The following is a 23,580-nucleotide window of genomic DNA, read 5'->3' as shown; positions in this document are numbered from 1 at the left end:
TAGTTTAGCACCTACCTCCCTGAACTCCTTATGCAGAACCTTGTCACTTGTCCTAACCATGTCATTGGCACTTACATTGACCACAACTTCTGGCTGTTCACCCTCCCACTTAAGAATGTTGAGGACTCGAGCTGAGAAATCCTGGACCCTGGCACCTGGGAGGCAACAGACTGTCCGGGAATCTTGTTCTTGCCCACAGATCATCCTGTCCGTTCCCCTAACTAACAAATTCCCTATCACCACAGCTTGCCTCTTCTCCCCCTTTCCCTTCTGAGTCACAGAGGCAGACTAGGCGCCATAAATCCGACCACTGTGACTTTCCTTTTTTAGGTCATCCCTCCCGACAGTATCCAAAGAGTGATATACCTGTTGTTGAGGGGGATGGCCACAGGGGTACTCTGTACTGGCTCCTTAAACCATTTCCCCTTCCTGACTGTCACCCAGTTTCCTATGTCCTGCCTCTCTGTATGTCCTCTCCCTCAGCCTCCCAAATAATATGGAGTTTATCCAGTTACAGCTCCAACTCATTAACACAGATTGTTAGAAGTTGCAGCTGGGTGCACTTCTTGCAGCCGTTGTCGTCAGGGACACTGGAGGTCTCCCAGCCTTCTCACATCCCACGCGAGGAGTATCCAACTATCTCACCTGTCATATCTACTATTCTAAGTGCTCTAGCGTGTCTCTTGTCACATGTTGCTGGTTTGTTAGGTTGAAAGTGATTGCGCTGTGGAAATTGCGCTCTAACCAAGAAATGACTTCCCTCTTAAAAATGGCTTTGTTGACCCGATCTTCCCTCCCCAATAGCTTGTGTTTCTGTGCAAACTATGCAGTATTTTTTTTTTCAGGGGCTTCTCTGTTACACTATAGGGCAGAAGCAATAGTTGCAAGACAATCTTCCTGCAGTTGTCAACAGAATCAGAGCTGCAGTTCTCCATGACTCTGAAGGATTAAAGGTAAACGGAATCAGAATCAGGTTTATCATCACTGACGTACGTTGTAAAATGTGTTGCTTTGTGGCAGCAGTACTGTGCAAGACATTAAAAATACTATAATAGATAGATAGATATACTTTATTGATCCTGAGGGAAACTGGGTTTCGTTACAGCCGCACCAACCAAGAATAGAGCATAAATATAGCAATACGAAAACCACAAACAATCAAACAACAAAATGCAAACTATGCCAGATGGAAATAAGTCCAGGACCAGCCTATTGGCTCAGGGTGTCTGACCCTCCACGGGAGGAGCTGCAAAGTTCGATGGCCACAGGCAGGAACAACCTCCCGTGACGCCCAGTGTTGTATCTCGGTGGAATATGGCCGGAGTCCAACAGCAAAAAGTTCAATATCCGGGCTACAAACACGTTCCTTGATTGTAATATGGCCAGGATTGCACCATCTGTTGTTAACCAGAACAGCAAGTCCCCCTCCTTTACACTTACCACTCTCAGTGCACTTCCGGTCAGCCCGAACGGTCTGGAAGCCCTCTATGGAAACGTTTTGGTCGGGTATGTCCTCATGCAGCCACGTTTCAGTAAAACACATAACACTGCTCTCCCGAAATATTCTCTGACTCCTGGCTAGCGCCGTCAGTTCATCTGTTTTATTACCCAGCGATCTCACATTGCCCATAATGAGAGAGGGAAGTCATGGCTTATAACTCCTCTTCTCCATAAGTCTCTGTTGTCTCAACCCGGTCCTCTTTCCTTGCTTTTTTGATCCCCCTCTGCATCCTCTGTTAAAAAAGTAAAATAAATAAATAGAGCAAAATAGGACTAGTGAGATAGTGTTCTTGTGTTGATTGACCATTCGGAGGAGAAGAAGCTTTCTGAGAAAGTGAGGAGTTTAAACAGGGTCCGCAGAGGGGAGATTGGTTTCCGTGTTGTGATGTGCTGAGCTGCGTTTCTTGCAGTCTTGGGAAGAGCAATTGTCATACCAAACCACGATACATCCATATAGGATGTTTCCTGTGGTGCATGTATAAAAATTGCTGGGGGTGGGGGGCAACAGGGTCACGCCAAATCTCTTTCGCCTCCTGATCATTTGCTTAGAGCAGGACAGACTTTGGTGATGTTTTCTCCTTGGAACTTGAGTCTCTCACCCTCCTTATCCTCAGCGCCATTGATATGAACAGGAGTGTGTGCACCCCACCGCTTTATGAAATCAATGGTCAGCAATTTTGTCTTGCTGAAATTGAAGGAAAAGTTGATACCATGCTACTAGGCTGTCTGTCACTTTCCTGAACTCCAACCCATCATTGTCTGAGACATGGCCCATTATAGTGGTGTCCTGTAGGCGAAGTTAGAGTAGAATCTGGTCGTGCAGATGTGAATTATAGGAATAAAGTAGGAAGCTAAACACATAGACCTGTGGGGAACCATTGCTGGGGATAATCATGGTACAGGTATTGCTACCTATGCTTACTGAAGGTCAATTAATGGTGCAGCAGACTCAATGGGCTGAATGGCCTGAATCTGCTCATATGTCCTATGGTGGTCTTTTGGTCAGAAAGTCATGGATCCAATGGCAAAAGTTGAGTACCAGGCCTAGGAGTTTGGAGATAAGTTTGCTTGGAATTATGATATTGAAGGCAGAGCTCTAGCAGATAAGTAATAATCTGATGTAGGCGCCTTTGTTGTCCACATGCTCCAGAGACAAGTGTAGGGCCAGGGAACTGGTGTCCTCCATGATTCTGTTTCTACAGAAGAGAACTGAATTGGTCGAGGTTGCCTGGAAGGCTGGGACTGATGTGTGCCATGGCTATCCTCTTGAATCGCTGCATGATGGTGAATGTGAGTTAGAGCATGCTACCTTACTTTCTTTGATCGTGGTCCTCTTAAGGCAGGTGGGAACATCAGAATGATGTAGGGAGAGGTTAACAATGTCTGCAATACCCCTGCCACCTGTTCTGCACAGGATCCAAGGACACAGTTGGGGACTACATCCAGGCCAAATGTTTTCCATAGATTTGCTCTCTGAAATACTGACATGACGTCTGCAGTACAGTATCAAGTCAATGATAGATTGCAATGACAGAGCAGGTTGCCTAGGAAGATTGTAGCTGAGACTACCCTCACTTTGCTGAGGAGATAAACCATTGTGCAGTGAGCTGGTGGCTGAGCAGGTACCGTGGCTGTCTCAAGGCTCCAAAAGGCAGAGTTTGACCCCGATCTCCGGTGCTGTCTATGGTGGAGTTCACACATTCCCTCTGTAACCATGTAGATTTTGCCCAGGTCCACTGGTTTGCTCTCACATCCCAAAGACCTGCCCATTGAAAGCTTAATAAGCAATTGTAATTTAATCCTGTTCTGGGAGGTATTAGATTGGATATTTTCCAGAGAATCATGAAAGGAGTGATAAGAGTGTGAGAAAATACAGGACAGGGGAATAAGTCAGGGAATGAAACTGAAGCAAATGCTCTGGGAGGTCAGAATACACCCAATTTTCCATGTGGTGAGGGAACAGTAATTGTATTGCAGAATCTTTCAAGTGGAAGCTGCATTTAAAGAATCAAAAAGATCACTTTCTGGAGATCAACTTGGACTGTGTATTACTGCAATTGGAAGGATAGGATAGTGCTGATATGGTGAATCAAATCCAAAAAAAACCTGGATCAATTAATCAAATGAGGGAATAGTTATTGACACCTCTATTGAAATCATAGATAGAATGCTGTTTGTTTTTCATTAACATCTTTAGCATAGATTATTTTTTGTCACTACTACTATCTTCATATACATCATCATCATCATCATTATCATCAGTACGTGCTGTGTCGTATGATGTGTAGGAGCATGGTCTCATGATCATGACAACTCTACAAATTTTTCTACAAGAGTGGTTTGCTATTGCTTCTGGGCAGCATCTTTACAAGTGACCCTAGCCATTATCAATACCCTTCAGAGATTGCCTGGTGTCAGTGGTCGCATAACCAGGATTTGTGATATGCACTAACTGCTCATATGACCGTCCGCCACCTGCTGCCATGGCTTCACGTGACCCCGATCTGGGTGGGGGGGGGGGTGCTAAGCAGGTGCTACACTTAGCCCAAGGGTGACCTGCAGACCAGCAGAGTGAAGGAGTGCTTTACACCTCCTTCGGTAGAGATATATCTCCAACCTGCCATACACATCACCTATGTTTTATTTACTGACAAATAAAGACAGAAGTGTTATATTTACTTTTGTAGTTCTTAGGCTCAAACACCACAGAGATAAAAAAAGGCCTTACAATGGAAAGATACTGACATTAACTTCATAGAAGATGGAAAAGTACAGTACAGTACAGGTCCTTTGGCCCATGATGCTTTTGCAATGTTTTAACCTCCTTCAGGACCAATCAAACCCTTCCTTTCAACACTGCTTTCCATTTTTCTTTCATTCATTGCCTATCTTTCTTAAATATTTCTAAATTATCTGTCTCTCCTGGCAGTATATTCCATGCATCTATGACTTGTTGTGAAAAAGATCACTTATATTCCTCCTATACTTGCCCCCAATCACATTAAGCTTATGCCCTTTTATATTGGCCATTGCCGCCCTGGATAAAATGCACTAGCTGCCCGCTCTATCCCTTTTATCATTCTATACTCCTCTATAGTATCAAACCAGCTCTTATTCTCTTTTGCTGCAAAGAGAAAACCTCTAGCTTGCACAGCCTTTCCTCATAAGATGTGTTCACTAATCCAGGCAGCATCTTGGTAAATCTCCTCTACACCCTCTCTAAAACTTTCACATCTTTCCTATAATGAGGGAACCAGAAGTGAACGTAATACCGCAAATGTGGTCTAACCAGAATTCTATAGAGCTGCAATGTTACCTCATGCTTCTTGAATTCCCTTGACTAATGAACACCAATCCATGATATGCTCTACCACCACCCTCTGCCTTCCATGGCCAAGTCAGTTCTGAATCCATGCAGTCAAGTTTCCCTGGATCCCATGCCTCCTGACTTTCTGAACGAGCCTATTATGGGGAACCTTGTCAAACACCTTACTAAAGTCCATGTATACCACATTCACTGCAAACGGTGCCTTCATCAATATGTTTTGTCACTTCCTCAAAGAATTCAATTAGACTTGTGAGGCAAAACCTGTCCCTCACGAAGTCATGCTGACTATCCTTAATCTGACTGTTCTTCTTCAAATGCTTGTAAATCCTGTCTCTAGTTTGTTCATCACTGACATGGTCTAACCTCTTCTAATTCAAGGCATATGTTTCCTTTTATCCCAGATCAGTCTTACCCTCAGTCTTCTGTTCTTCACAAAGATATAGAACGCCTTGTGGTTTTCCTTAATCCCACTCACTAAGGCCTTCTTATTTCCTTTTTTGCTCCCCTAAGTCTATTCTTAAGCTCCTTTCTGGCTAACTTATAACTCTTATAAAAAGGCCTGAAGGATCACTGGGGACCTGAGTCACCCCTACCACAAACTGTTCCAGCTGCTACCATCCGAGAAACAGTACTGCAGTATTAAATCCAGGACCAACAAGCTCTGGGACTGCTTCTTCCTCCAGGCCATCAGACTGATTAATTCATGCTGATACAATTGTATTTCTATGCTATATTTTGACTGTCTTGTTGTACATACTATTTATTATAAATTACTACAAATTGTACATTGCACATTTAAACAGTGACGTAACGTGAAGATTTTTACTCCTCATGTATATGAAGGATGTAAGTAATAAAGTCAATTCATTCAGTTCGAGATCCCTGTCTGATCTTTGCTTCCTAACTGAAATACAATATTCCAGGTTCTCACGTCATTTGGTGAGGAAGGCCTTCTCATGTTGCGAAGTTGGGTCTTCTGGAGATCCTCCCATCTACAAGATACATCTTACACAACCACAGATGTGCTCTCTTTGTTGCCAGCTACTGCTGTTTAAGTTCTCATTCTCTTACTTCGGACAAAGGCTGTGCACTCACAAAGTTGATAATGAAATATGAAAGCCTTCCCCAATGTATTTGGTATTAAAATCTCATAAATTCTGTTCTGCCCAGAGGCAAAGAAGTCAAGTTTCCCCATCATCATTATTAACCAGGGACTGAGAGCTGTTGCCATTTTTTGCAGAGTTTTAGTTCATATCAAGAACCCTAAGTGAAATATTGTTTGTCCAAGTTATGATCCAGAGCCAAAGAAATTGAGTATGATGGAGAACTTCACTAATATGGGCAGAACAGTTCAAGCACATTCAATGTGTTGGGCTCTGCCTGAAGAGGCAATGCTATTTGGCACTGCTGCCTTGAAAAGGCATTCCACACAAAATGCTGGAGGAACTCTGCAAGTCAAGCAGCATCTATAGGGGAGAATAAAGTGTAAATGTTTGGGGGCCAGGACCCTTCATCAGGATGGGAAAGGAAGGGGTCAGAAGCCAGAATAAGAAGGTGGTGGATGGGGAAGAGTACAAGCTGGCAGGTGAGATCAGGTGAAAAAAATCTAATAGGAGAACACCATGAACTACGAACGAAAGGAAAGGACCCTACAGAACATTGGTTCTAATAAACTCTCAGCAAAATTCCTTCTTTCAATCTTGTCTGCTTCATTTCTCACCCTTTCTCTTTCCAGCTAGAAGAAGGATATGGTTATGGTATAAAGATGATGTCTGTACCTTCTACCCCACCACCTCCACATCCAATGACCCACATCTGTAAGAATGTTCCAGCCGCAAAGAAGTCAGGTCAAGAAGGGGCACCAGCATCTCTTCTTCACAAGGAGACTAAAGAACTTTGGCTGACCCTCAGCAATTTTTATAGAAGCACCTTAGAAAGCATCCTATCTCGAAGCATCTCAGCTTGGCATGGCAACTGCTGTGTCCAAGACTGCATGAAACTCGTCATTGTCATGGCTATCCCTCGAGGTTGAGGATGATGGTCTTCGTTCTGAAGAAGTGGCCCACAGAGTGAAGACACCTGTGCGTGTATTTGTTTAACGTGTAATTGATGTTGCACTCCAAGAAGCACACGATACTTCACAAATCAACCAACTGATTCCAATGGCATGGAAACCACGGTGATTGGAGCTGATGGATTTGTTGCAGCCTTCATCCGCCTTCACAGCCATTGTGTTCGAAGTAACTTCATCTGCCTGTTCCACCATTGAGGTCTCGGTTGGACTTTTCTTTGTCAGGGACCTCATCCTCGACTTTACCGCCATGGATGACCCTACCAGGAGCATAGCTCCAGACGGCATTGCTCTCGGGATCACAGGACCACACAAGCTTCTCCACCACGACAAGGTGACAATCCACGGAGAAGTGCATGAAACTATAGAGAGCTGTGAATACAACTCCGCACATCACAAAAACTAGCCTCCCTTCCAAAGAGGCTCTCTAATCTTCTCACTGCCTCGATAAAGCAGCCAACATTATTGAAGATTCCTCTCACCCCAGACATTCTGTCCCATCCCATCCCATCAGGCAGAAGATACAAAAGCCTGAAAACACGTACCACCAGGCTCAAGGACAGTTTCTGACCCGTTGTTACGGGAGCATTGAACGGACACCTTATATGATAAGAAGGACCCTTGACCTCAGAGTGTATCTCGTCATGACCCTTGCACTTTTTCGAAAATTGTAACACCAGACCCTGTACTCCGTCATTGCTTTTCCCTTGTACCAACTCGTTGTACTGATGTGACAAAATGATCAGTAAGGACGGCATTTAAAATAAATTTTCTCACTGTTCCTCAGTATATGTGACAATTATAAACCAATGAACCAGTCCTGAATATCTCCGCCATATCACAGAGCTTCCCTTTACATACTTGTTCTCTACTTTGACAAATACAGCACCGTGCAAAATTCTTAGGCACCCTAGCTCTATATACATATGTGCCTAAGACTTTTGCACAGTACTGCATAACTCTGTAATTTTAGCTAATTGCCCATTTCAGCTACTTTACCAATTGTCTCCTGGAACTACATATACAGCAAATAACATCCTTGAGTTAATATAAAAGAAAATCTACAAACACTGGAAACTTGAAATAAAAACAGAAAATGCTGGTAACAATTAGCAGGTCTAACAAAGGGGCTTCTCCCTAAAATACAGGCTCTGTTTTTCTTGCCATAGATACTGCCAGACCTGGTAGGTACTTCCGACATCTTTGGGTGTTCAAAGCAAAGAAATTGCTGTAGGTACATGTACACACTGGTGCAATGAAAACTTACTCGCAGTAGCATCACAGGCATACTGCATTGGAGATGCAGCATTCATATAAAACATGAATTAAACATAATTTATACAGAACTATACAAGAAAAAAAACACAATTACAACAGGAAATCAAAGTCTATTCTGGTGCAACATTGCGAAACTATGGTGATTAGCATTTTGCCGTTTGGTCCAAGAACGGAATGGTCAAAAGGAATTAGCTGTTTTGAAGCTTGTGTTGTGGGATTTGTGGCTCTGTACCACCTGCCTGATGGTAACAATGGTATGGGCTGGATGTCGAGGATCTTTAAAGATGGATATTGCCTATTTGAGGCAGTGCCTCCTGTAGCCACTGCGAGTGTTGGGGAGGGATGTGCCCATGATGTTTGGGGCAGAGTCCATGACTCTACAGTTCTCTGCAGAGCATAGTGAAGAAGAAAGAACTTAACCACTTCCTGAAGACGATCCACATCTTGGAGACAAACACCAACCTGAAACTTAACTGGACAAACTGTACAAATATCACAGCCACAAGAACTAGATCAAAACATCACTACTCAGGCTATCCCATGTACCATCTAAACACTGCACTGAAGGAACTTATTAAGGATCTCACAAAAACACCTCCAAAACCCACAAACTTGATAGTTAGAAAGCCCAGGATAATAACTGTATCCGACTATAATCTACTCTCCAGTTCACCATCCTAATTTCATAGCTTACACTCAGTGAACACTTCATTAGGTACTTCCTGTACCTAATCATGTGGCTACGGAGTGTATGTTTATCTTCTGCCTCTGTAGCTCATCCACTTCAAGGTTTGACAAGTTGTCATTCAGAGATGTTCTTCTGCACACTACTGTTGTAATGCGTGGTTATTTGAGCTGTGGTTGTCTTCCTATCAGCTTGAACCAGTCTGGCTAATCTCCTCTGACTTCTCATTAACAAAGTGTTTTTTTTTTACCCACAGAACTGCTGCTCATTGGATTTATTTTTTGTTTTGTTTTTTGCTCCATTCTCTGTGCGTGAAAATCCTAGGGGGTCAGCAGTTTTTGAGATACTCAAATCACCCCATCTGGCACAAACAGTCATTCCATGGTCAACATCACTTAGATCACATTTCTTCCCCATTCTGATGTTTTGTCTGAACAACAACTGAACCTCTTGACCATGTCTACATGCTTTTATGCATTGAGTTGCTGCCACTTGATTGGTTGATTAGATATTTGCTTTACCTAGTAAAATGGCCACTGAATGTATATCACAGATTCTATACCCCGATACTGTGGGAGTATCTTTGCACAGTGGGCTAAAGCTATTCAAGACAGCTACTGAAGTCAGCTCGAGGATAAGGAGGGATGGGTAATAATTCCTAGCCTTGTCAGTATACAGTGCACATTCTCCAGTGAAACTAAAAGATACTGTATTGCTAAATGCTAGGTATATTTTGAACATATAAAACTGTATGCACTTAGCATTCTTTCAATAAATCTGTTCAGTTTTGATTTTGTTTGTTCTGCTTTCTTGAAAACAAAGTAAGCATTATTAATAATTGTACTCCAATTGTACTCCAAGTATAAATCTAAATGTACAGCTAGCTTATAATTATAGTGCAGTTATTTCTTATTATATTTGGTGCAATAATGTGTATTACATTATAATAATTATGTTTTTTATTTATTCATGATCAGTTTTTCTCAATTATCAAAAAATATTAAAATACTCCTTCCAAGCTAGCTGTCTGTGGGACTGATGAATGGGGATGACTATGTTACCAGGGAAAGACCCAAAGTATCTGTGGTCACTAGTAGTTATCTTATTACTGTTAACATGTGCTTTAGTGATTTATGTGTCTTTAAAATAATCTTAGTTATATCGAAATATACCTAGTTCCAAATTTCAGGCTATGGAAGGCAAACTCTGGGATAGGATGGTACCGCAGATAGAAAAAAAGTTTATGTAAGGTTTGATTTCTGCTTTTTAGTGACTAAAAAAATCCATGTGAACAAAACTCAACAGCCAGAAACAAAATATTTGGACCACAGGACACAATTAATCTGCATCCATTCACATAATGCAGGCATCCAGCCAACTTCATGCAGCCTTCTAATTCTGATAATAGCCAAGCCCAGCTGGCATTAACTGTACTATTTATTAACTGGACGTTTCAGCAGGAAATCAACATTGTGAGTAGACAGAACCATTTAAAACTAAACTTTAATTGCTTAAACTGTGTCCCCAGCTCAAAGGAGTGGCGAACCACAGTCGAAGCAGGTGCTGGCAAGCATTTTGTGTATGAAGCTGTCTTGGGAAAAGTGAGGAAAATGCAACTTACAAAGAGAACTCTAACATTTTTGGATCTGGCAGCAGAGAATGTGAAAGGAGGGGAGATGTCTAGTATCCAAGAGACCTTCCAATCCAAGTAAATGTTCAGCAGGCAATGGAACAGGTACAGTAGTTCCAGAGGTCATATCCTGGAATGTGTCCTGAGGATTACCAAAGGATTTTCAGAAATTCACAATGTGGCCAAGGTCTGTGATAGTGTCTTCAAATACATCCCACTCATTTACCTCTCAATAATTGTCTAATTATCGGGTTTTATCCTATCCATGTAGTATTGGAACATTAACACACCGTACGCCATTCAGTTCTAACAACTATATTATCCAAAATCATTGCTTAACACTCATTGATTCAATCCTCTTGCCCTTGTAGAACAAGGTCACATACACCCTGAGAGATGTAAGCTTATAAATGAAAATTGGGCAGAGTTGAATATTGTGACCCCATAACCATCACTGTGATGCTAATTGCTGACACCATAGGGCTTAAAATACCGTCTTCCCTTCCACCATTTTCAGCAATAATGGTGCTGCTAGCTCTCATCACAGCTTCAAACCTACAAACCCTTCTAAAGGTGAGCGTAAAAAGGGACCTCCCTCAACAAAACAACTTTACCTTGTGCTTTGTGCAGGTTAACTTTTTGGGTTAAAAATTAGTAGTTGGAGTATTTTGTGAGGAGGTGAGAAGGAAAATAAAAACAGCAACTTATTATTTAAACAATGCAGGGAAAAAAATGCATGCTGATGTTCAGAAAGATCGGCAGTGTCCTCAGAGTAAAAAGACAGAAAGTTAATATGTGGTTACAGCAAATTATAAGTAACAAAATTGGAATATATGCCTTTATTCAAAGACATATATAGAAGACAAAAACTGGAAGGCTTTATAAAACTTAGGTTAGACTGCATTTGGAGTATTGCATTCATATCTCATCAGCCTATTACAGAAAGGGTATGGAGGTTGTGGAGGAAGTGCAAGAGCAGTTTACCAGGATGCTGCCTTGATTAGAGTACATGTGCTGTAGGGAGAAGTTGGACAAACTTGGATTGTTTTCTCTGGAGTGGCAGAGGCTGAGGTTACCTGATGTAACTCAATAATTTTATGAGAGGCATGGATATACAGCCACAAACAAGAGAAAATCTGCAGATGCTGGAAATCCACGCAACACACACAAGGTGCTGAAGGAACTCAGCTGGGCCGGCAGCATCTGTTGAAAAGAGTAAAGAGTCGACGTTTCAGGCTGAGGTCTTTCATCAGAACTGAAGGAAAAGATTGGGATGTGAGAGTAAGAAGGTCAGAGGAGGGGAGGAAGAAATATAAGATAGTAGGTGATGGGTGAAACAGGGAGAGGAGGAGGGGTGAAGTAAAGAGCTGGGAAGTCGATTGATGAAAGAGATAAAGGGCTGGAGAAGGGGGAATCTGATAGGAGAGGACAGAAAGCCATGGCAGAAAGGGAAGGGAGAGGAGCATCTGAGGGAATTGATGGGCAGGTAAGTAGATAAGGCAGACATTCCACTTCTCCCGGAAGTTCAGGGAGTCTCCCGCAATATTAATAATGGCTCCCTGATGCCCGCAAATTATATACAATATCCTGGAAATCAATTTTTTTGAGAGCGCGCAAGAGTGAGAGAGCGAGCACGCGTGCGAGAAAGAGAGAGAGAGCGCCATGGGAGAGTGTTCCAAAAAAAGAAAATATAAAATGTACGTCACCCCAGACTACCCTAAAGTGTACCCCTGCCTAATAGGGGTCAAAAATAATGACAGTGTTGCTCACTGCACTGTTTGCAACAGTGACTTTTCTATTGCCTATGGTGGGTTAAGACTGTAAAAGACGTGTTGAGGTGAGTTTAACAGGTGTCATTCATTCATTAGCATAGCTAACGTTATTTAAACTAGCTGGCTAGCTGCTCAGGAGCTACTCTATTGCAGACATCCCACCTCTCCTGGAAGTTCCGGGAGTCTCCCACAAATTGATGGTGCTACCTCCCTGAAATGAGTTTTTGCAGGGTGGGATGTCTGATAAGGTAAGAGAGGGAAATGGTAATGAGGAATGAGGCATTACCAGAAGTTCGAGAAATCGATGTTCATGCCATCATGTTGGAGGCTACCTAGACAGAATAAAAGGAGTTGCTCCTCCAATAGAGGAGGCCATAGACTGACATGTTGGAATGGGAATGGGAAGTGGTCACCCACTTTAATTTACTGTGTTACATTTCACTATATTGAAAATAAATTAAATAACACCTACAGCGGCATGCAAAAGTTGGGGCACCGCTGGTCAAAATTTCTGTTAACTGTGAAAGATGACCTGATTTCCAAAGGGCATAAAGTTAAAGATGACACATTTTTTCACTATTTTCAGCAAGATTACTTTTTCATTTCCATATTTTAGTTTCAAAATAACAAAAAAGGAAAAGGGCCTGAAGCAAAAGTTTGGGCACCCTACATGGTCAGTACTTAGTAAATCCCCCTTTGGCAAGTATCACAGCTTGTAAATGCTTTCTGTAGCCAGCTAACAGTCTTTCAATTCTTGTTTGGGGGATTTTCACCCATTCTTCCTTGCAAAAGGCTTCTAGTTCTGTGAGATTCTTGGGCCGCCCTGCATGCACTGCTCTTTTGAGGTCTATCCACAGATTTTTGATGATGTTTAGGTCGGGGGACTGTGAGAGCCATGGCAAAACCTTCAGCTTGCACCTCTTGAGGTAGTCCATTGTGGATTCTGAGGTGTGTTTAGGTTCATTATCCTGTTGTAGAAGCCATCCTCTTTTCATCTTCAGCTTTTTTACAGACAGTGTGATGTTTGCTTCTAGGATTTGCTGGTATTTAATTGAATTCATTCTTCCCTCTACCAGTGAAATGTTCCCCGTTCCACTGGCTGCAACACAAGCCCAAAGCATGATCGATCCACCCCCATGCTTAACAGTTGGAGAGGGGTTCTTTTCATGAAATTCTGCACCCTTTTTCCTCCAAACAAACATACAAGCTCATTGCAGCCAAAAAGTTCTGTTTTAACTACATCAGTCCACAGGACTTGTTTCCAAAATGCATCAGGCTTGTTTAGATATTCCTTTGCAAACATCTGATGGTGAATTTTGTGGTGAGGATGCAGGAAAGGTTTTCTTCTGATGACTCTTCCATGAAGGTCATATTTGTACAGGTGTCGTCGCACAGTAGAACAATGCACCATCACTCCAAAGTCTGCTAAATCTTTCTGAAGGTCTTTTGCAGTCAAACGGGGGTTTTGATTTGCCTTTCTAGCAATCCTACGAGCAGTTCTCTCAGAAAGTTTTCTTGGTCTTCCAGACCTCAACTTAATCTCCACCGTTCCTGTTAACTGTCGTTTCTTAATTACATTACGAACTGAGGAAATGGCTACCTGAAGATGCTTTGCTATCTTCTTATAGCCTTCTCCTGCTTTGTGGGCATCATTTATTTTAATTTTCAGAGTGCTAGGCAGCTGCTTAGAGGAGCCCATGGCTGCTGATTATTGGGACAAGATTTGAGGAGTCAGGTTATTTATAAAGCTTTGAAATTTGCATCACCTGGCCTTTCCTAATGATGATTGTGAACAAGCCATAGCCCTAACAAGCTAATTAAGGTCTGAGACCTTGGTAAAAGTTATCTGAGAGCTCAAATCTCTTGGGGTGGCCAAATTTTTGCATGGTGCTCCTTTCCTTTTTTCCACTCTAAAATTGTACAAAACAAAAATAATACACTAATCTCACTTAAAATATTAAAAAGAATGTTTCATCTTTAACTTTATGACTTTTGGAGATCAGTTCATATTCTACTCACTTAACTATTCACTGTAACAGAAATTTTGACCAGGGGTACCCAAACTTTTGCATGCCGTTGTATATTTCAATCACATGTTACAAGGGATGAGGTTTAACTTAATAAGCTAAGCAATGGTAAGGCCAAGGAGAATAGGAGTCTAGAGCAGTATAGATTGAAGAGATAGTGTGTTATCATTCATCAGAGGGAGTAGAGGAGAATATAGCTTTCTGACCCTTAGGAAGTGTTGGGAAAGAAGAACTAGTACCTAATAATTGTTCTGTTGGAATTAAAGGCTAACTGTGTCCGTATCAAGCGAAGGCATAGAAGTATTTGTGACCTTGTGCCACTCCTTCCTACCCCATTGCATCCTCTGGATGTCTGTCTCTCCTTGATGCAAGCTCACCTCCTCACTTCCTGCTGGTCATGCCTGGCTGTTGCCCTGACAGCTTCCAGGAACTTGGTTCAGGAGCCTTTTCCCTTGTGGACTACCCCTAGAATCTCTAGGTTTTGGTCAGAATATGTGAATGCTCTCCATTCCCCTAGCTTCTCCATCACATCTTATCTCACTGTATACAAAGTGTAGATCTGGTGTGCGTATATCTTGTGGGTCTTTTTTTTTCTGATCTGGAGCTCCAAGGCACAGCTGTGCTGTTAAGTGGTAGCAACTATGAGAAAGTTTTTACCATAAATACTTCGTGCATGTGCTGATTGCCAGCAATGTTCTTTCTGAAATAAGATGTACTGTTGTATAAAAATCGCAGTTGAAGATTAAGCACAAATTACATGGCATCATTATCAGTATATTGAGTCATAGAGTTACAGCAATATAATATGGAGACAGGTCCTTTGGCCCAACAAGTCCATGCTGACCATGATACCCACCCAAGTTGTCTCACTTCAGCCCATATCCCATATACTGGATACTGATTGTGGATGATCAGCCATGATCATAGTGAATGGCGGTGCTGGCTCGAAGGGCCAAATGGCCTACCCCTGCACCTATTGTCTATTGTCTATCCCATCCCTGCTCAGATCTATCCAAGTGCTTCTTAAATGAAAACTGTTGTACCTGCCTCAACCACTTCTTCTGGCATCAGGTAAAATTAAGATGGAAGTTTCTTCGGGGTTTGTTTTGCTATTCCCCACCTCGTAGCATCTGGCTTCTGTTTTCAGGGCAGCACTACATGGTGACAAGAAACAGTCACCTTTTGTACAGAGCAGGCTTATATAAAAACACAGCTGTGATGAATATAGCCCTGGCTTTACAGTTTTCCAGTATTTTTTCTCACGGTAAGTTTCATCCAAACAAATTTTGCTCCATCCTTTCCAGGATTCCAACTCTGCGATGGCTACAAATTGTGACATTTCCTACAGTGCCTTTGCAAATGGAAAGAATACTCAGAATCCCATTGTAGGATTCTTGGCTGAAAGATCACCACATCACAGTATACCACATTAATAAATTTTGGCCTCATTAGCTACCTCACTATCAACATGACCCGAGTGGAAGCAAATTATTCTAGATCCCAAGAGACTGCCTTAGAGATGAAGAGATTAACAACAGCAAATAAAGGATGCTGACAGTTTCTTTGCTATGAGAATACACAATAAAATGGAAAATTCCAGAAATTCTGTTTTTATGATTCATGCTAAATGGTGATGTTGAAAAATAAAATGTGTTGTTTAAAATTGATTTTGCAATTGTGTTTATTTATGGACAATTATTCATTTTTAAGGTTCTTACCTCCTTCCTAATCCAGCTATATTTTCAGACTTGGGCACTAATCAGTTCAATTTAAACATCTGGAATGGTTTAATTTCCCAGAAAAAAAAAGCTGCAACTCCCTTGGTTCAGTCTTGGTCTGCTATCATAGCTACAACATCACTGTAAATGAAATGAGAGCATGGGAGTGCCAAATCAACCTCTTCTGCAAATGCTGAACATTTTTGTGCTATTGCTATACAGACTCATAGGTTTGCCTATTTAAATATCTACTTTTGATCTTACTCACATGATCTATAGCAAATGGAAGCAATTAAGAACAATACATTTATCAAAACCATTCAGATTCTATCAACTGAAGATGTTTGCCACTCAAGCAAGAATTTTTTTTGATCTAGATCTGGGGTTCCTGACCCTGTTTATGCCTTGGTTACCATTAACCAAGGGTCCATGTACCCAAGTTTGGGAACCCCTGATCTATATACTGATGAGCAACTATTCATTATGAAGTTATTTGAGATGTAATGAAATACTATCACATTCGATTGATCCAATTCTAGAAAATATTGATCTAAATAGTAATCTAAACGGGTTTATATATACTAGATGCCCTACAAAAAAAAACAGTGACTATATTACAATTCCTGATATAGTGCAATATGAATCTTGTGACAAAGTGAGTAGCAGACTTTCTAAAAATCATGGCTTTCAGGGATCTTAGAGATTGATCTGGCTGTGAAAGTAGATCAGATGAATGCGTGATGATTGAGTGAGTCATGATGCATGGACAGATAGATCTCAGTATTATTGGACCAATTCATCTTTCAAGTTGACAAGCATAGGTATTATAAGAGGCCGTTGGATCTCAGAAGGAGGTCAGGAAATATTTCTGTTTTCAAGAAGGCTGACCTGTAAATACCAAACATGAGAAAGTCTGCAGATGCTGGAAATCCAAAGCAACACACACAAAATACTGGAGGAACTCAGAAGTCAGGCAGCACCTATGAAAATGAATAAACTGTCAACGTTTCGAACCGAGATCCTTCTTCAGGCAAGAAGGCAAATGTTTGGGGTTCAGTGGGATCCAGGATCAGCCATGATGGAATGGTGGAGCAGACTCAATCGGCTGAATGGCCTAATTCTGTTCCTATGTCTTATGGACTGGAAAGGAAGGGAGAGTACTCAGTCAGGAATGTAATTAAATTTGTCCTGTGCATGCTATTTGATTATGGACCATTTATAACAGTATAATTTCAGCAAAAAATACAAATCTTTGATTAACTTCCAATTTAGTTGAATTAACTCTTGGGTCGCATACTGCCTTGCACCTCCTCTTCATCTACCTCAGGTAAATAATGGATAAGAATGGAACTGTTGACAATGCAGTTTGACCAGAGGTGGGGACACTTGACACATTGCTTACACGGAAGCCAAAGAGAAGATGGCACTTGAGTAAATCAAAGCAAATGTATGCAGGTATTGTTGTGCTTCTGGAAACAATGTAGAGCCTAGGAAATAGAGCTCTAAATTTTCTTTCAAGTCCAGAGGAACTCCAGTATGAAACGAACAAAAACAAACATACCTTCTTGTTCTAGATCCTCTTTCCTCTGTATGCTCTTTATAAAAAAAATTACTTTAAGCACATTCAGAACTGCAACTGGGAGAAATCAATGGATGATATTGAATGCCAATCTGCATACTTTAAGGACCTTATCAGCTGCAGGTAATTGATGTTTCTGGTCCATTGTAATAGCAGATTAAAATTGAAGGTGATGGAAACTTTGTGGGAAATTATTGCCTGTTATTTGATCCATTTTGAATATCTGTTCACCTGGTTTCTGTCAAGCAGGTTAATGCCACTGTAAAAGAAATACTTTCTGAACTTAAACAATTATTGCATGGATATGCTCAATTAAAAACAGCATGGATAAAATGGTCTATTTACATGTATTGGTTATCTCTGTGGTGGAAGACAGTTATCCTAAACAACAGGATATTTTCCTTCTATTCCTCATGTTATACTGTAAGAAATGAAATATCAAATGAATGGGTGCAGAGAATTACTTTGAACTTCAAGCAAAAGATTTTATTACATATCTGTATCTCCACTATAGGATTTAAGGATACATCGTGGCAAATTATTCTCATCCACTTGTCATACCATGACCTCCAAGCCAAGAACTTCCAAGCTATGGTCTTTAGTGGGTGTTGAAGTAACTGGTCTCAGTCAGAGCAGCAGCAGGAGCATAACGATTTCTTCTCTTTGGGCCCTTAGCTCCCAGTAGAGCATAGGCCATCGATGACCTCCCATCTCCAATGTCCACAAAGTTGATGGTACGGCTGGAGTTCACCAATGTTTCTGAAGTCCACTGTATCCACTGCACAGGGGATTGGCCTATACAGCTTCACCAGACCCCTGTTAACTGGCCTTATCCGTTTCCACCTCTCCTGACGGGGGGACATAGGATTGGACGTTGAGAGGCAACATAATGAGTTGCCGTGGCACAAGAAATTGGACATACTAGCCAAGGTTTCTACCACCAGTCATTATTCACTTGCTACTGGAAAATGCTTAAAATGGAACAACTGTGGAAGACTAAATTGCACAGAGGAATAATCTGTTGACGGGTTAGTTTCTTACATAAAAATTAAACCCACTGTGAAATTTTCCAATTCCATTCGCTAGGTGGACTACATTAAAAACTGCTTTCTTCTCCAAGAGGTATGGCTGGATGCCTTGTAAAAAGAAATGAAGTGCAGCTGTTGTAAGCACTGTTTGCAGCTGAGGTAGATTACAGATAAATGAAATTCACAATACCTCACATTAATTTAATTAGAAACCACCCCGGAATATCCGCTTCTAATTCTCCTGAATTATCTAGCTGCTGGGAAGTGCCGATTTATGAGCTGAGGTGTCAGTTAACCATGCCTCAGGTCTCGTTCCATGCACAAAAGCTGAGAGTGCATAAAACAGTTAATAAACAAACTTGTGACAGAGTTTGTCAGAATGTAACAACTCACAGATTAATCAAGGATAGTTCAAATGGATTTCAAAAGGCAAAGTGCTTTTGAGAATTCGCTGGATAGACGATGAGAATACCACCAAAATGGTCCATACGGGCTACTAAAATGCATTTAATAATGTGTAATACAGGGTTTATTGAAGGAGTCAAATAAATGGCAGGATGGGAAATGTAGTAATATGTATGTAATGTTGATTGGTAGGCAGAAACATGAACTTTGCTCAGAGAATGTTTCAATGTGAACATAAAACTTTGGTTGGACCATCTGTAGGCAGTTTTGCATTTCCAACAGGCCTGCCAGATAAGTCAAAGCAAATGTTGGAAATGCTCAGCAAAGAGGAAAGCAACAGTGGAGAGAAGAAATGTTGACATTTCACATCGGTGAATCAGTATCGGAATTACAATGTTGCAGCTGTGAGAACTTGTAGGTAGCTCTAAAGAACAAGAGGTAGGTAACCACACGTTCTGCACAGTCAAAACTTTGTACCCTGGCATTTAAACAGACTCTTCTATTAGACTTTTCTAATATATTTCAAATATTGGCCTAAGTAGGAAGAAATATGAACAAGAAGATCCATAATTGTTCTGAAATTGGAAGATATTCAATAAGGTAAGTCCAAAATATCCCTGTTAAATGAAAAATATGATAACTCATAATAAAGAATAATTTCATCATGGTGTTTTTTTGCCTTATGTATTCTTAAACATTTTTTTAGTGTTTAATATCACATAAAGTGCCACGTGAACCCAATGACCATCACAAGCCACTTTCAAAAGATAATCTTATAAATTGTTCAAAATCTATTATTTAATACATAAATAAATATCTGAAATTCTACTCTTAATTAAACATATACCCTGTGTTGTGAACATGAACTTAGGTGCCTAATCCCTCCTTAAAAGTATTGTGAGCTAGTTTGGAGCAAAGAACTGCAGATGCTGAAAATCCAAAGCTGAAACGTAAAATGCTGAAAACACTCCCCAGGTCAGGCCACAGCTGTTGAGAGAGAATCTGCTTTATATCATGATCCTTTCATCAGAGCTGGACAAAGAGAAAAACAGGTATGTTTTAAATTGCAGAGAAGAGGAGGGTGGAGGGAACAGAAAAAATGTCTAGGATAGAATGCAGACCAAAGCTGTCAAGGTGACAATAACATTAAAACTAACAGCCAGAAACTAAGAACAAAAAAAAAATGAAAGTTCAAGCCACATCTCTGGAGAAACAACATTACCTGAGATTGTTAAATGTGCTATTAAGTCCTGAGAGCCAAGTAGAAAAATGAGATGATGCTCCTCAAGCATACATCATGCAATACTGGAATAATGCAGAATTTGAAGAGAAAGAGGTAGGAATAGAACTGTGACAGAAGACTAGAAGCTTAGGATCACTTTTGTGGACTGAATGGAGGAATTCTGCTAAGTGATCACCAAATTGGTTTTACAATATAGAGGACACGTTTTGAATACCAAATACAATATCAGTTGGAAAAAATGCAAGTGATTTGCAACTTCAGCTAGAAGATGTTGGAGCAGTATTTGTAAATATCAGCCAACATACTGCAGCCATGTTGCGATGATGGCGATGATGATGGACCAGATGCTATTTTAGTTGGCTGCTTTGTCTTGGAGCTGAAACTTTTGAGAGTTGTTAGAGCTGTGTTTATCCAGGTAAATGGAAAGTATTTCACTATGCACTGCCTTGTGAATGTCAGAAGACTCTGGGGTGTCACTAAGTCACGCACTCATTGTAGGTTTGCCAGCCTCAGACCTTCCCATAGAGCCACATCATAAGTGGCCCAGTTAAAATTCTGGTTAATGGCGACCTCCAAGATATTTAACATGGAAGATTTGTTGTAGTAATGTCAATGGTCATCAAGATACGTGGATAGAGTCTTCCTTTCTGGAGATGGTAATTGGCTACTTTGTGGTGTGAATGTTGCTTGCTACTTATCAGCCATGCATGATCTTTGTTGAGGTCTTCCTGCATACAAGTGTGCACTGATTTATTTTTGAGGAAGACGCACGTGGAATTGTATGTGCCCGAGTTGAGTTGTTTACTGAGTTGTCAGACCCGGGTTGGTTAATGAATTGTCCAGGGACTTTTGGTTAACCATTTGCCTGGATACAATTCGTTAACTAAGTTGGCTTCAGAAGTCTCGATGTGGGTTGGATTTGCTGGTTGTAGCAGGCCATGTGTTCCCGAGCCTTGACCGCCTCTTTTGACACATGCAATTTCTGTGCAGGGAGAGGGGTCCTTGCAGATATATGGGGAGCTGGTTTTCATGAGAGTGGTTGTCAGATGGCATGGACCTTTCTGATTTGTTAACCTGGGCTGCGTTGCTGCTTTTTCGGCTGAATGTGAACATTGCCCTATGAATTTCGCAGTGGAAGTCTGTACGGGGACCGGTTCAGAGTAAACTCCACTAATGGAAAGATGGATAAGAGATCCTTCACAAAGCAGCTGCAATCATTAGATCTGGATAGACACTGTCCTGATGAACTCTGTGTCAATGCTCTGGGGCTGTCACAGTTGGCCCCTTTGTGCAAGGTACCATCCAACTGTTGGAATGCTTTCCTCTTTATGCCCATTCACCGGGGTTTCTTGATGTCACACTTGGTCAAATACTACCTTGATGTCAAATTAGATTAGATTCAACTTTATTGTCATTGTGCTGAGTACAGATACAAAGCCAATGAAATGCAGTTAGCATCTAACCAGAAATGCAAAGAATAGTGCTATTTACAAAACAACTGCGAATAAAAAGTAAGTGCTGCAGCACACAAACATAAAAATAATGCGACAGTACAATATGGGCGCAATACTGTTTAGCGTTGTGATGTGAGGTTCAGCAGGGTCGCAGCCTATGTTCCCTCTAAGCTGTGCATGTGTGCACGTGGACACACGTTTTTCACCCGCACAAAGGAAATTAATGTGCACACAATAGGTTAGTTACCTAAAATAATGTACTAATTAATAATTATACGTATTGAAAATAATCTTTTAGCTAAATGTTTCTGTTAACTAGTTAGTCGGTTTTTCAAATACCACAATGCACGTCACTAATTTACGCCACCTCACCTTTCCTGTTCCAGTTTGTACAGCTGCAGCATGGCAGCAGCCTTCTTTGGCGGACAGTGTTCCTTTTGTAAAGTTTACAAAGACCTGTTTCAAATCCTGTAGACAGCTTACTAAGTTTTTATTGAAAAAGATCGGTCAAATGACCTTGCGGCTAAATACTGTCACACGAAATTGATAAACATCACATACAAAGTAGCTTTACAGGTTTTAAGTGATGTCTTTGATGAATTGGCTGCACTGTGCAAGATTCTGCAAAAGAGTGGCCTGACACTGATTGATTCACTTCATTTTGCGTGAGGCAAAATTAACAAGATAAGAAAGCAGTATCTGGGAAACAATGTTTCGTGGAGTGACAAAGTTAAAGTTTTGCTAAGCCAACAACATGAAGAAAACGTCACGGGAGATACAAGTTCGCTGTTGACTTTTACAAATAGCCTTTGTGTTCATTTAGAAGAAAGGTTTCCTGAAGATGAGGTACAAGAATGGTCAGCTTTTGATTTCTCTGCAATTGCAGATTATGACTTCACATTTGAAGATGAACAAGTTAATGCCTTATGTCTAAAATATCATGATTTTCTAGCTGAAAATTCTGTAATAGTTAGACAGTTCAATGATTTCAAATTTTCCATACAAGAAAAAAATAAATCCAAACTGATTTCAAACTTTGCTCAAATGGTGGCATTAGTACTTCAAAATGAACAGTTTTGTGACCTTGTACAGTTGATGGATATTGGGGGAACCTTTCTTGTGTCTAGTACGGACTGTGAGCAAGGTCTTAGCTAATGAATCAACTCAAAAACAAGCTGAGAAACCGTTTAGGTGAATGTCATTTCGATATGTTAATGAGAATCAAAAGCTATTAATTGGATGGAAGTTCTATTAGTCTAGATAGAGTTTACAAAGAATGAGTAAATGCCAAAGACAGGAGAGAGAAAAAATAACTGAGTGACTTAAACATGTATGTTATTTTGTTGTTATTCTGTGCAGTTTTATGTCAAATGTTTTGTAAACCTATATAAACTGTGCCATGCGTGCATTCAGTGTGCACATACTTCCGTCACAGGAAAAGAAATTGCATAACATAAGATTTTTGCGTACACTGACTACTAAAAATTAGAGGGAACATTAGTCACAGCCTCAGGAAAGAAGCTGTTCCTGTGCCTGCTGGTGCGGGAGTAGAGGCTCCTGTAGCGCCTACCGGATGGGTGGAGAGTAATGGTGAGATGCATCCTTGATAATGCTTTTCGCCCTACCCGGGCAGCATTTCAGTCTCAGTCACCTCATCTCTGGGCCCATGATTGGACATATTCGGAATGAAGTCTACAGCCAAGTAGACCTGATGAAACCCAAACTTTTCAAGTTATTAATGTGTAAATACTGCCTGATAGCACAGTCAATTATACCATCTATCAATTTGCTGATGACCATTCTTCCTAGACATCACTTAGCTGGACTGGTTTGCCTGCTTTCTGTTATGAGGGTTTGGCTGG

Source organism: Mobula birostris, chromosome 25 (assembly GCF_030028105.1).
Source record: "Mobula birostris isolate sMobBir1 chromosome 25, sMobBir1.hap1, whole genome shotgun sequence".
Lineage (NCBI taxonomy): Eukaryota > Metazoa > Chordata > Chondrichthyes > Myliobatiformes > Myliobatidae > Mobula > Mobula birostris.
Note: the sequence above shows the minus strand (reverse complement) of the source record.